The following is a 15300-nucleotide window of genomic DNA, read 5'->3' as shown; positions in this document are numbered from 1 at the left end:
AGTGGTGTTCCACAGGGATCAGTGCTGGGACCTTTGCTGTTCGTAGTATATATAAATGATTTGGAGGAACATGTAACTGGTCTGATTAGCAAGTTTGCGGATGACACAAAGTTTGGTGGAATTGCGGATAGCGATGAGGACTGTCAGAGGATACAGCAGGATTTAGATCATTTGGAGACTTGGGCGGCTAGATCGCAGATGGAGTTTAATTCAGACAAATGTGAGGTGATGAATTTTGGATGGTCTAATACAGGTAGGGAATATACAGTGAATGGTAGAACCCTCAAGAGTATTGACAGTCAGAGAGATCTTGGTGTACAGGTCCACAGGTCACTGAAAGGGGCAACACAGGTGGAGAAGGTAGTCAAGAAGGCATAAGGCATGCTTGCTTTCATTGACCGGGGCATTGAGTATAAAATTTGACAAGTCATGTTGCAGCTGTATAGAACCTTAGTTAGGCCACACTTGGAGTATAGTGTTCAATTCTGGTCGCCACACTACCAGAAGGATGTGGAGGCGTTAGAGAGGGTGCAGAAGAGATTTACCAGGATGTTGCCTGGAATGGAGGGCATTAGCTATGAGGAGAGATTGAATAAACTTGGTTTGTTCTCACTGGAACAAAGAAGGTTGAGGGGCGACCTGATAGAGGTCTACAAAATTATGAGGGGCATAGACAGAGTGGATAGTCAGAGCATTTTTCCCAGGGTAGAGTGGTCAATTATTAGGGGGCATATGTTTAAAGTGCGAGGGGCAAGGTTTAGAGGAGATATACGAGGTAAGTTTTTTTACACAGAGGGTAGTGGGTGCCTGGAACTCACTGCCGGAGGTGGTGGAAGCAGGGACGATAGTGACATTTAAGGGGCTTTTTGACAAATACATGAATAGGATGGGAATAGAGGGATACGGACTCCAGAAATGTAGAAGATTTTAGTTTAGACGGGCAGCATGGTCGGCGCAGGCTTGGAGGGCCAAAGGGCCTGTTCTTGTGCTGTAATTTTCTTTGTTCTTTGGCTGTGCCCCTCCCACTCCACTCTAAATGGGACATACCCAAGATGGCCCTCTGCCCGACCATAGCCAAACTCACCCGACATAACTGCTGCATCACCTCCGCACCACCCTCTCCCAAACTCCTTCTCCCCCCCCCCCCCCCCCCCCCTCTCAGCTGCCTCCCCACCCTCCCCCACACTGGCTAATGTCTGCAGCCCCCCACTTCACTTTTGTTCACTAGCATTTCTTGCTAGCCTGGCAAGTCCTACCCAAATTCCCTAATCCGAAGCCCTACTATCAGAACCCACTGTACCCATCCCGGCTGCACCCCCAGTTGCTTCTCTCCAGTCCTCCTCTCCGGCCCTCCCCCAGTACCCTGTGTCACAATATGTATATCGTCTGGGATGTAAAGGGTTAACAAGAAAATGATAATGATTCATATCACTAGAGGGAACCACAGAACAGTCATATATATATATATATATATCTATATATATATATATATATATATATATATATCTCATGTGACTTGGGGATTCTGGGATTAGATTAGAAGTTTAGATAGTGAGAGGATTAGATAGCGAGATGTGAGAGAGAGAGAGCAGTTGTATACTCGCGAGTTCTATAAGTTAGAGATAGCATAGTTTAATACAATAACCTTCTACTTTAAGAATGTGAACAAACCTTAATTAGTAGTGTAAATACATTTTGTAGTTTTGTCTGTTAACAAAGCTTTGTGATCTTTATTCAACACTACGCATCCGAGCCATCTAGGTAAAGCAGAATAGAAAACACAACCCCCTGCATCCAACCCAATGTAAGGAACATAACCCCAAAATGGCACCACAAAACGGCCCCGTACAGAACATTCCCGAACCGCCACGTCAGGCCACCCTGACACACAACAACCCCCATGCATTGCACAGAGCATAACAAACAGAGTGCAATACATTTAAACATTATACCCTTGCACCGAAGGGCTTCTCTCTCCGAAAAAAGCAGCAATTTAACGGCAATACAAAAATGCAAAAAAAAAAAACCAAAAGGACAATCACCCCCATAACAGCCTTTCCCAATCAGCAACCAAAAACATGGAACAAAATTTAACACAGACAAACTTCCACCCACGTTCTCTTTCAGCCCTCCCCCAACTTAAGTTCCTTAATAAAGTCATTTGCCTTCACTGGCGTCCCAAAGTAATACTCCCGGCCCTCAAAAGTGACCCAAAGTTTGATTGAATCTGGTCCCGGTACAACACTGTTTTGGCCTTGTTGAACACCATCTATATCTTGGCCAGCTTCACACCAATGTCCTGATCATACTCAAATTCGGTTTCTTTCCCAATCCCATTGCGCTCAGGCCCACCGAAGGATATTTCCCTTGTCCTGGAACTTGTGCATATTCACAATCACCATCCGCGGTGGCTCCCCCGCTCTTGACTTCTGCCTCAGGGACCTATGAGCCCAACCCAAAGCACACTTTCTCATCCACCAACCTGGCCAGCATCCTCGCGATATAGTCCATTGCACTCGTTCACTCAACTCCCTCCAATAGGCCCACATCCCATGCCCATCCAGGGAGAGGACTGATCCCCCTTCCCTCTCTACACAACTTACTGAAATTTCCCAATGTTCAGGTAAAAGGGAAAACCAACGGCTTCAAGCAGGAGCCACCCTGTGTGCTTTGACTTATTCCATGGCCACCATCGGAAATCCATCACAGTCCACATCCCCTCCAGCAAGCTCCATGGTGCAATTTTCAAAGGGCGCGAGGACATTGATTTCCAGCACTCCACCCCTAGTCTGGGACCTCTCCCTGCGATTGTGCATAAAGACAGAGGGACAGAGTGTGAGAAAGTCACATACCAGGGCAGCTGGTAAGGATGCCTGGCATGTCTGGACAGTGAATGCAGCCATGGATGGGAATAAGTTTGCGGTCTCCAGAGATGAGACCTGATGGAGCTGTGAAGATGTCTGTGTGAGAGTGTGTGGTGATGTCCCTTGAGCTGGCAGTGAGTGATTGTGTGATGGGCTTATGACAGGCATTGTCAAACTCGGGGGTGCGACCTGCGGGTGGGTCGCGGGCGGGTGTCGGGAGGGTCGCGGAAACGTCCGTCGCGGCGCTCCTGATCGTGCAAATCCACACGCAACAGATCTATGGGTGATATTGCTACCATTGTACTGAGACCATGAACTTATCTTCAGGAATTGAAGCAGTGTGAAGGGTCGACAGTGGGGTTTGTACAATGCTATCCTGGGCAAACATGGTGGATAGCTCTCCTTTAAAAAAGATCTATTTATCATATTCACAACCATAGTGCATGATCAGGAAACTGTACATAAACAAACATGCTCAGACATCAAAGGGCAGATATATGATAATTTTTTGGTATATCTGCAATCAATCAACAATAGGAGGCTTTCAATAAAGCACCCAAATGTCTAGCGAATTGTGTTCTGAGTAGATCATATATGTTTTGAGATATGTAAATGTTGGACAACAAAGGACCTGTTGGTCCGTGAATATCTATTCCTTATTGTTGTGATAAATTATGCATCAGTTCAAGTGACCCCACTCTCTACTGTGGGGTCCCGTGGGAGAAGTGAAAACATGGAATAAAATAATCACGCAAAAAAATGTGAATAAATATTTTACAATTGTTCTATTGAAACCATTCTGGAGACGCAATTGTCGATGACTTATATTAGTCGGCACATATTTCTTATTTGAAGTGATAATTAGCCCACCCAGGAACTGGCCCAGTTCTTTCTTGAAAATGCACAATATATCAGCACACACCAGGCTTGCTGGCAGCCTGTCCCTTAAAAATTAATTCTTGGGATGTGGCTAGGCCAGCATTTATTTGCCCATCTGTAATTGCCCATGAGGAGGTGGCGGTGAGCTACCTTCTTGAACCTCTGCAGACAATATGGTGTAGGTACACCCCATCTATGAGAAAAGCAGAATAATCTAATATCAAACTATATCTTTCCTTGCATCATGTGTATACATGACTCCCTGGAACTTGCCTGCCTGCTAGGTAAAAGATTGGCAATGTTCACCACAATTTTGTTCCTTCATCATATTGTATATCTCAATCAAATCTCCCATGAATCTATGCTTCCCTAAAATAAATAAAATCACCACTTTAAGAATGGCTGTGCATCTAAGGCATTTTAAACCAGAAATCATTGTTGAGGCCCTCATCTGAATGACAGGCCATTGATTCCAGGAGTGGGTGGGAGGCTCTGGGCTCAGAGTTTGAAACATTTTTCTTTTGTCTAATGCTTGACTGTGATGAGGATAATGGAAATGTTACTATTTTTCATGGTCCTCAATGCAGCCTTAGCATTCCATCACATTATGGTGTTCTAAATTTATAATGGAAAAGAATAATTCAACCTAACTGTTAAGTGAGCTAGTTATTTTTGTTTTATAGGTTGTGGGTTGTTGAATATGCAACGGCAAACAAGATCAGAAATCATGAGGAGTGGAATACAAAGAAAATTATATTATTTGCTCTATTCCATTAGAATGCTTGAAACAAATAAATTAAACAATTACGAGTTCTGTGCCACAAGCAGCATTCCTCAGAGGCAGCTGCTGATAATAATAATAATCTTTGTCACAAGTAGGCTTACATTAACAATGCAATAAAGTTACTGTGAAAATCCCGTAGTTTCCACACTCTTGCGCCTGTTTGGGTACACAGAGGGAGAATTCAGAATGTCCAAGTACGTCTTTCAGGACTTGTAGGAGGAAACCGGAGCACCCTGAGGAAATCCACACAGACACAGGGAGAATGTGCAGACTCGGCACAGAACAGTGACCCAAGCGGGAATCGAACCAGGGACCCTGGTGCTGTGAAGCAACAGTGCTAACCACTGTGCTATCATGCCGATAAGGATGCCCCATGGCATAAGCCATTCCCATGTATGTCCGTGGGATCTTTAAAAAAAAAAATTTAGAGTGCCTAATTCATATTTTCCAATTAAGGGGCGACTTAGCGTGGCCAAACCACTTACCCTGCACATCTTTAGGTTGTGCAGGTGAAACCCACGCAAACATGGGGAGAATGTGCAAACTCGACATGGACAGTGACCCAGGGTCTGGATCGAACTGGGACCTTGGCGCCGTGAGGCAGCAGTCCTAACCACTGTGCTGCCCCTTATGGCCGTGGGATCTAACACATTTTCACAAATGGTCAAGTCCATGCTATTAACCCCGTGATGCCTCACAAACTGCTTTATTTTGCTTTTGAAGCAGGTTTTTGGATTATATAGGATTGTTAGTGCGTATGATGGTAAGTGTGTTAGTACGTGTATACAACTATAGTTAGTGTGTGTGCATTATTACTGTGTATTTGTGATTAATGTGTGTCGATTTATTGTGCATGGATATGCATTCAAAACACAAATATTGTCATGCTATGCAAACATGCAACCAATGAACACTCAGAATAGAACACAACCAATGGGCAGTCAGGGCACTCAAGGAGGTGGCATCACCACAAGGGGACATGACATAAACACTATAAAAGGGATGAGGCACTCACACCCTGCCTCTTTCCACAGACAGACATCTAGAGAGTTAGACAAGGTTGATCAGCTGCATCACACCCCAGCACATGGCTTAGAGCAAGCTGGTACAGTTAGATTGAGTTACTACAGTTAGATTAGCAGAGAGTCAAACTCATTTGAGAACTGTGTTAGTAGTTCAATAAACACGTTGAACTCATTTCAGAGTCTGGAGCATCCTTTAGTTAAGACTGCATCAAGTAGCAGCCTGTGTTATCTGAAGCAGCATAACACAACACATGTATTACAGGTGCCTCTACCCTGGGCCCATGCCTACGATCATTGACCATCCAACCCACCCTGTCAGACCTCCCCCTCAACTGTCCAATTCCCCCCACACCCTCGATTGTCCAAACCCCTCCCTCAACTGTCTAATTCTCTCCCTGCACCCCCATGACTGTCTGTTCCCTTCCTGCTGACCACCTAGATCACCACCCCACCACCCCCACACTCCCCAAATTCAAACCACTTACCTGACAAACCTGTCTTTTCTCTGGCTTGAAAGTGGCTCGACTTTTAAGATTAGCTGATTTACGGCAGCCAGTGCTGCAAAAATGGGGAGTTGCCTCCTTCCATCTCATTCTGCAGTGCTTGACTGAAGGCCTCAGGAACGCAGTGCCCAGCTTGAGTCAAAAGGCCCGACGGGATAGGCTTGAGAAGATTTACAGGTAGGAAAGTAACTCCGTGAAAGTTCAGGCCCAATTCTATTACGTAAACAGCATTCATAATATGTAACATGCTTTTTTTGCACTTTGTTGTTGTATTATGTCTTCACGGGATTTCAACATGACATCACTAGAAGGGAAATATGTCATGTGATTCAGCCTTCATTTCACTTTTGCCTTGAGCAGAGAACACATATAACTCTGAATTCTTCAAGCTTCATGCCAATGTATAACTGTTCTCACGTGCCTAGTCTTAATAAAAGAACCACAACCTATTTACTCAATCCCTTATGAGCGATTGTTGCCTTATGTCTTGTATAATAAATCAGCCCATAGAATGATATCATTACAATAACACAACAGTTGCGGTGATCTGGAATGTACTGCCAGAAATGTGCAAACAGATTCAGTATGAACTTTGAAAAGGGAATTAGATAAACACCGGAAGGAAAAAAATATTCCAAAAGAGCAGGGGAGTAAAACAAATTGGATAACTCTCCCAAAGAGCCAACACATTAGGCTGAATCATGCCATGATTTTATCCAAGTTTAAAATGCTAGAAAGTATGGTGTTGTACAAAAGTAAAATACTGTGGATGCTGTAAATCTGAAACGCATACTGAAAATGCTGGGAATACTCCGCCGGTCAGCCAGCAGGTGTGAAGAGAAAAACAGAATTGATTTTCAATTTAAAAAAATAATAAATTTAGAGTACCCAATTAATTTTTTCCAATTAAGGGGCAATTTAGTGTGGCCAATCCACCTAACTTACACATCTTTGGGTTGTGGGGGCAAAACCCACGCAAACACGGGAGAATGCACAAACTCCACACGGACAGTGACCCAGAGCCGGGATCAAACCTGGGATCTGGGCGGCGTGAGGCAGCAGTGCTAACCCACCGCGCCGCCCCTTTAATTTTCAATTTAATGACCTTTCATCAAACTATTATGTTGCTTACAAAACAAAAGATATTTTTAACCTGGCATTTGAAGTACCACCAGAAAAACCAAGGTACCCACCAGAAAAGAAAGGAAAACAGCAGAACGTGAAAAGAAATCAGGGATACTTAAATAAAAAGTTTTTTTAAAAAGTAAATGTGAACAAAAATCGGAAAAAATACAGGAACCACACAACAGATCAATTAACATCTGTAAGGAGTAAGAGCAGGCTATGGCATTTGGCTGTGTAACCTACCTTCTCTTTACAAATCAGGGATACTGCCTGGTGTATTTCTAGAACTTAAACTTATTTCTGATTTTCATTTCTTTTTATTTGAGGCAGCTGATCTCTGATTAATTATTTCAAGTGACTTCTCTCCAGAGGGTCAGAAAGAGTACGAGGCAGCAACATGTGATGATATACATCTGTATGTAGATCAGTGGACTTTCCCTTAAAATAAATAACCTAGTTTGTACAAACTTAAAAACATCTGGTTCACTCTTCTGATGCCAGAAGATCAGATTATGCCCAAAGTAGATGAGATGAACGTCTTAATATGGACAGTATATTTCAGCAGGAAGGACCGGGTTTTGCCTGAGCAGAATTGTACCAGGTAACGGATATATTGCTATTGTACAAACTGAACATTTCCCACAAAACTAATGCATTTCCCAAGATGCTCCAACAATGGAATTTTCCATTTTGTTTCAGAATGCCAGTAACAAGCGGAATCCATTAAGAAGATATAATATGCTGGTAAATTGAAATATTTAAAACAATCATTTGAAAATAAATGATTACCAATGTAACAGGCGTGATTCTCTATTGGCTGATGCTGAAATTGCAAAACGCGATTGGACTGAGAATAGGTTCAGATGTCAAAATCAAGGCGGGCACGATTTGATACCAAATCACAACTTTAAGTCACCTTGACAGCGGCGTCAATGCGTTCTCGAACGTACGTACAATAAATTCCATTTGCATGTCATTAGTGGGCTCAACGGGGTATTCGCCTGGTCCTCCGCGACTCTCTGCCTTCGCTGGGCCGAGTTCCGGACGGCGTGGTTTACTTGTGCTTTTAAAAATCATGAAACCGGCGTCGTAGCTGACGAGGGAGAGAGAGGAGGTAGGACACGCACCACTGTAGGTTGCCGGGCTGGACATTGATCAGTCTGGCAGGGTTGGGAATGGCAGTGCCGGGGGAGGGGGTGGGTGACACGGGAATGGGCAGAGTGGCCAGGGAGACCCTCCATATGGGACTGAGGGGGTGGGGGGGGGGATGTCCAGGCACGGACCGCCATTGCTGCAGCCTGGAAGGCAGCCATCATGCTGTGCACCACACGGACCACCCACCTTGGCCCCTGGTTCTGCAGAGTGGCATCAGTCATATGGGTACCCAAACCACAACCCGCACCATACACTATGCCATATAACCCCCACTCAGATGGCACCTGCCGGCAGGGCATCAGGCGGCCCACCCACGGACAACGCCCACAGTAGCCCCTACGGGGACACCGGGCGGGGACCACGGAGCATACTGCTGGCAAGAACAGCACCAGCCGACGGTACCCGTGTGGTAGTATGCATTAGGGGTCATGTGGGACTGTGACGCCGTGATGTCATTGGCTGACAGATCCCGGGTCCTGGTTGGCCGTTGACCTCTAGCTCCGCCCTGAAGGCGGAGTATAAGAACCAGGAGTCCTCCTCCGCAGGCCAGTCTACTACTGAACTGCGGGGGAACAGTCACGCTTAATAAAGCCTCATCGACTTCACTCTATTCGTATCTTGGAGTCTTTGTGCGCTACACCCTGGCATCAGGGAAAGGTGCCAGGGCCAGAGGCCCCCACGTTGCCGGACACTGACATGGCCAGTGGTGGTGGTGGGGGGGGATGAGAGGTGGTGGACATGCCCGTTCCGAGCCCGCATTGCCAACCTGGGCCACCATATAGCCTGTTGGACCTGGTTGAGCATGGGATATTGCAGACAATGGATATTGGAATGCAACCAGCAATGGTGTTCTTCCTGCTAGTCGCCGCAGCCCTGGGGGATGCTCTGTGGCTGTACCAACTGGCGCTGCTCGAGGAGGAGGAAGCTGCAGAGCTTTCGGAGTGTGGCGCCTGTTTTGCTCTCATGAAACTCCACGAATTCTGTGCCGGCGTCAACACTTAGTCTCAGAAATGGAGAATCCAGCCCAACATTTAAACAATAAATTAATTTTAAAGTCAGAGAGAAAGAAGACTATTATTTCAGAATAAAACTATTGATGTGAAATCCTGCTACCACTAGACTATTCCAATGCTCTCTTTGCTGGTTTCCCAAATACCACCCTCTGTAAATTTGAACTCATCCAGGTTCTGCTGTCCACATACTAACTTGCACCATATCCAGATCTCAGAACACCCCGTTGTCACTGATCTACAATGGATTCCAGTCTCGCAAAGCATGGATATTAAAATGCTGAGCCTTGTTCAACTTCCCACATGTTGTTGCACCTCTCTATCTCTGTAATTTCCTCCATCCTGCAGTCGTTCAAGACCTCTACATTCATCCATTTCTGGCCTTGTGCAAAACAGATATCCTTCACCTGACTGTATCAGCTTTGCCTTCAGTTGCCTATTGGCAGAACGTTCTGGAATTCCCTCCCTAAACCAACCTGCCTCTTTACTTCCCTCCTTTATTTCAGAAGCTCCTATAATAATCGTTATTTGTGTCCCACGTAGGCTTACATTAACACTGCAATGAAGTTACTGCGAAAGGCCTCTAATCGTCATACTCCGGCGCTTGTTCGTGTACACAGAGAGAATTCAGAATGTCCAATTCACCTAACAAGCACATCTTTTGAGACTTGTGGGAGGAAACCAGAGCACCTGGCGGAAACCAATGCAGCTACGGTGAGAATGTGCAAACTCCTCTCAGTGACTCAAGCCGGGAATCGAACCCAAGTCCCTGGCACTGAGGCAGCAGTGCTAACCACTGTGCTACTGTGCCGCCTGTGGCTTCTTAAAACCCATCTCTCACCAGCCTTAATATTGCCCTGTGGTTCTGTATGAAATTCTGTCTGATAGTGCTCCTGTGAAAGAGCCTCGTTGGATTGGTTTATTGTCACGTACTGAGGTACAGTGAAAAGTTTTGTTCTGCGTGCAGCTTAAACAGATCATTCCGTACATGAAAAGAAAATACATAGTATGGCAAACTTAAAATACATAATGTATACACAGGCATCGGGTGAAGCATACAGGAGTTTAGTACTACTCAGTAGAGAAGATGTGCGAAGGGGATCAGATCAGTCCATAAGAGGGTCGTTTAGGAATCTGGTACAGCGGGGAAGAAGCTGTTTTTGAATCTGTTAGTGCGTGTTCTCAGACCTTTATTTCTCCTGCCCGATGGAAGAAGTTGGAAGAGTGAGTAAGCTGGAGGGGTCTTTTGATGCTGCCCGCTTTCCCAAGGCAGCGGGAGGTGTGGACAGAGTCAATGGATGGGAAACGGGTACGTGTGATGGACTGGGCAGTGTTCACGACTCTTTGTAGTTTCTTACTCTCTTGGACAAAGCAGTTGCCATATTAGGCTATGATGCAACCAGATAGGATGTTTGCTATAGTGCACCTGTAAAAGCTGTTAAGAGTCAATGTGGACATGCCGAATTCCCTTAGTTTCCTCAGGAAATATCAGCGCTGTTATGCTTTCATGGTTGTTGTGTTGACGTGGGTGGACCAGGACAGATTTTTGGTGATGTGCACACCTAGGAATTTGAAGCTGTTAACCATCTCCACCTCGGCCCCATTGATGCAGACAGGGGTGTGTGAGATACTTTGTTTCCTGAAGTCAATGACCAGTTCTTTAGTTTTGCTGACATTGAGGAAGAGATTGTTGTCATTACACCTCTCCACTAGGTTCTCTATCCCCCTTCTGTATTCTGACTCATCGTTGTTTGAGATCCGACCCACTACGGTCATGTCGTCAGCAAACCTTTAGATGGAGTTTGAGCCATATTTTGCCATGCAGTCTTGTGTGTATAGGAAGTATAGTAGGGGACTAAGTATGCAGCCTTGCGTGCCCCAATATTGAGGACTATCGTGGAGGAGGTGTTGTTGTTTATCCTTACTGATTGTGGTCTCTGGGTCAGAAAGTTGAGGATCCAGTTGCAGAGTGAGGAGCCAAGTCCTAGGCTTTCAAGCTTTGATATGAGCTTGGTTGGGATTATGGTGTTTGTGGTGTTGGGTGCTCTGGTGCACAGATGAGCCAACACAGTTGTATGTGGTACAACTCTATTTTATTTTAACTCTTATAATACAGTTCATTCTGGATACTCTGCACGTGCTGTCTCCCTGAGTGTGTCGTGTAGTAGGTCTGTCCTGGTCCTCCTCTGCAGCTAATACTGACCACCGGGGGTCGTGTCTGTGCTTTTATATCTTTCTGTCATTGGTTGTGGTGTTGTGTGTTCTGATTTGTCTGTTGGTGTGTCTATCATGATGTGTGTGTTTGAATATCATGACATCCCCCCTTTTTACAAAGATATGTGCCTACGTGGTTATAAATATAATTGTATCGTGAGTGCATCTAAGAGTGTGTGTGTGTGTTGTGTACAGCGTGTGTACATGACGTAACTATTTACATGGGGCGATGTCGGGTGCGTCACACTAACAAGGTTGTACCATAACAAAACATGGATGCGAGAGAAAAAAAAACTTGAACAGTGGTCCAGTCAGACGATATCTGGAACAATAAACAACAACAGGTTATAATACAGAAGTGTTTGACTTTTTGAACGTATGAACAGCGTTATAAGTCCAGTCTAATGGGTGACCGCCTCAAGAATGGGCTGATCCTCAAGCCGGTTCAGCTGTGGAGATTTGGGGTCACACTGGTTCACCTTGGACTGTTGGAGGTGATGCTGTTGCCGAAGTCTCTACTTTACCATTTGTTGTACTTCGTGCAGTGCTTGGTTTTTCATTCGTGCAAATATAACATTCAACATCTTTGTTAGTGTTGCCTTGGCTGTGGTTTGGTTCTGGTGGCGATGGAAGGGGCATGATCCGTGGCATCTCCACGAAGTCATCCTTGGGAACCAGTGGGGGATCCGGCGTGTGCGTACGGTTCAGTTGCGAGCGTGGAAGGTGGCGCAAAGCTCGCTGATTGCGCCTACGCACCAATCCATCCGCCCTGCATGCCAGGAACAAGGTGGAGTCTTTTTTCTTTTTATGTTTGTGGTGGACGGCATCTTGTAGCCGATGGGTCGTTGCCATCGAAGTAGCACCATCACTAATATCATGCAAGGCGATGACTGTGCCAGATGTGGAAGTTGGCCGAGACCGTGCACGCTGGTTCCGGCCACCTGCTGTGCCGGAAGGGCGACTCCGCAGAGAAACTTCGAAGCATGTCGCCTTGGAGAGAGAATTGTTGCTCGCATCAACGTCTGGCGATGGCGCGAATTGGTGTGTCCATCTTGGACCGCCGGTGCTGGTTGCCACTGCCGACCCAGTGGGACTGCCACGCGATCCATTCCCTGTCGCCGTGGCATCCGCCGTCACCCTGAGCGTTCCATCACCGAGGCCGCGACACCGCCCGTCCGGAGCAAGGTCTGGCGTGCGCGAATCAGAGTCGGCGCTTGGCTGCTCCTCATCTGGAGTCCGGTCTGCCTTCCGTCGATGCCCCCCGTCCGGAGTCCCAACAGGTTCACTGGAGGCAGCCGAGATTCCCTGAAGCTGCACTTCTGGAGTCGGAACATGCAGGAATGCACCAACCAGTGGAGAGGCTCAAGCCATCGAGGGTGGAAGCGGTGCGCCGCCACCGCAGTCGTCAGTGGTCCCACCGTGATCGTCGAGTGCCTCGGTACGCACTAGGCGAGGTCTGTCACCTTGCACCTTTTGCATGGGAAGTGGGATGCTGTCGTCACTCGTCTCACATCCCGTGGATAGATCCTCATTAGCAGCTTGCTGTTCACTAGGGTTGGGTAAATTGTCAGAGGTTTCATCTGGTGGTGCACACCATGTCGGTGGACTGTCATTGTCTTGCCGTTGTCCTTCATTTGGGCTTTTCTTCTTTGGAATTTTAAATCTTCCCCCAGACATTGCAGAACCTTGTTTATTACCCCCAAATTCTCCCATATGTATGGTCTCGAATATAGGATCCAATGTTTCTATCGACATTGTACTATTTTCCAAAGAACATTCCGTTTCACTTTTCTTCTCAGGTACCTCATATGTATCTTTGTCTAATGTACATGCCTTCATGGTCTCTGGGTCTGATTTTGCTGGGACTGGCATGGTCACAGTCTCTCTTTTACTGTTCTCAATTGCCCACATTATACTCCCCATACATAACTGCTTAATCACTGGGGTTAGTGTGGTACAATGGATAATCGGGTCGACCTTATCTGCATCTTCACCATTAGTGGAAAGCACACTTGGTTCACTTGAAACTGCTGTGGGTTTTAAATTCGTTATCTGGCTACTCGATGTCGGTGTCCTCAGGATTCTTGCTCCAATGTTCTGCTCATTTATCAGTGGAGTGTGTATAAGTTCAATGCAATTAATGTTCCCCTCAAGGTTTGAAGAGTCATTACTGACTAACTGCTGGTCTCCGAAGTTGGGACTTTGCGGCGTTGTGTTGAAGGAAGACATTTGTCCCTGCTGTAGATATGATTCAGGTTTGTGTTTGAATATTATGACAGTGTTGAAGGCGGAGCTGTAGTCAATAAATAGGAATCTGATGTCAGAGTCTTTGTTGTCGAGATGCTCCAGGGATAAGTGTGGGACCCTGGCGCTGTGAAGCCACAGTGCTATCCACTTGTGCTACCGTGCTGCCCTCCTATTTCTGTTTCCTTCTTATTTAGAACTGTGTACAATTCGTCCAGCACCTTCTTCACTTCTACCTGGCATGGGATGTAGACCGCTGTGATAATGGCTGAAGTGAACACCTGTGGAAGATAGTACGATGGCACTTCACCGTCAGGTATTCCAGGTCCGGGGAGCAGTAGGTCACCACGGTCGCCGCATCCAAGCACCAGGAGGAGTTGATGAGGAGGAAAACCCCTCCACTCTTTGCTTTGCCTGATGACGCCGTGCGGTCTGTCCAGTGTATTGAGAAGCCTTCAGCTTGCAAGGCACAGTCCGGTAAGGCAGGAGCGAGCCATGTCTCTGTGAAACCGAGCACATAGCAGTCTCTTACTTCCCTCTGAGAGATAAGTCCAGCGTTAAGTTCAACAGCTTGTTTTTGATCGCTTGGACGTTTGTCAGGAATATGCTGGGGAGAGGAGTTTTGAAACTATGTTGTTTAGTCTCACCTGCAGACCACCACGTTTCCATTGCTTGCTTGGTCGGCGGCTGCGCCAGGATGGTCCCAGGATCTGATGAAGAAAAGGTAGGTGGTTGCGTCTGGCGGGGGCCGGACGCTGGTTTCATTTTCGGGATCGCATCTGGCAGGGTCCCGGGCACTGGTTGTGATTTTGGGGTTGCCGGGGAACATGTTTACGATGCGGTCGGGCCCCAGCGTTCTGCAAAGTTGGGTCTACCTTGCGGTGTATTCGGGTCCTCGTGCAAGGTTCCCTGTTCTGTTCCAGCGTTGGTGGTCTGGACGGGAGTTCCTGGAGTTGGGCCTTGGAGTAGGCCTGGTCGGGCCTCCACGTGGATTCTTCCTTCCATCCTCCTAAGTCGGGTCATTGGGCGAGCCTCTCCAGATCGGATCGGGCCAGGTCTCGTGGTCGGGTTCCGGGTCGGGTGCTCCGGCAGCTGAATCGGGCGGTCCAGGGGCTGGCGTCAGTTCCTCGGCCAGTTCGGGCACTCCGAGGTCCGGGTCTGTTCCAAATCAAGGTCGGGGTCGGACTTCCAGTTTGGGCCAAACTACATTAATGATGCTATATAAATGCAAGTTAGTGTCACATCAGAATTTATTGATCAGTTATAACAGTAAAATATTGCTTCCCAAACCCAGAAACCATTTGATACAAATCAGTGCAGTTCCAGACACCCATTGATATGACCTTGAGCATGAAAGGCTCCAATAGTGGTCAATTTTAGCTATGAGAAGACTTTGGGGAAACTTGGTTTGTTCTCACTGGAACAACGGAGGTTTAAGGAGTGACCTGATAGAAGTCTACAAGATTATGAGGGGCATGGACAGAATGGACAGTCAGA

General features: G+C 46.6%; 1 protein-coding gene across 2 annotated transcripts in view; it reads right to left on the bottom strand.

Annotated features, from left to right (window-relative positions):
• The window catches only part of pcsk5b (proprotein convertase subtilisin/kexin type 5b), a 602404-nt gene that overhangs the window by 185614 nt on the left and 401490 nt on the right, over positions 1–15300 (bottom strand). The window lies entirely within an intron of this gene.

The sequence above is a fragment of the Scyliorhinus torazame genome, chromosome 9 (assembly GCF_047496885.1).
Source record: "Scyliorhinus torazame isolate Kashiwa2021f chromosome 9, sScyTor2.1, whole genome shotgun sequence".
Classification (NCBI taxonomy): domain Eukaryota; kingdom Metazoa; phylum Chordata; class Chondrichthyes; order Carcharhiniformes; family Scyliorhinidae; genus Scyliorhinus; species Scyliorhinus torazame.
The sequence above is the reverse complement of the archived record's forward strand: the minus strand, read 5'-3'. Positions and strand labels throughout refer to the sequence as shown.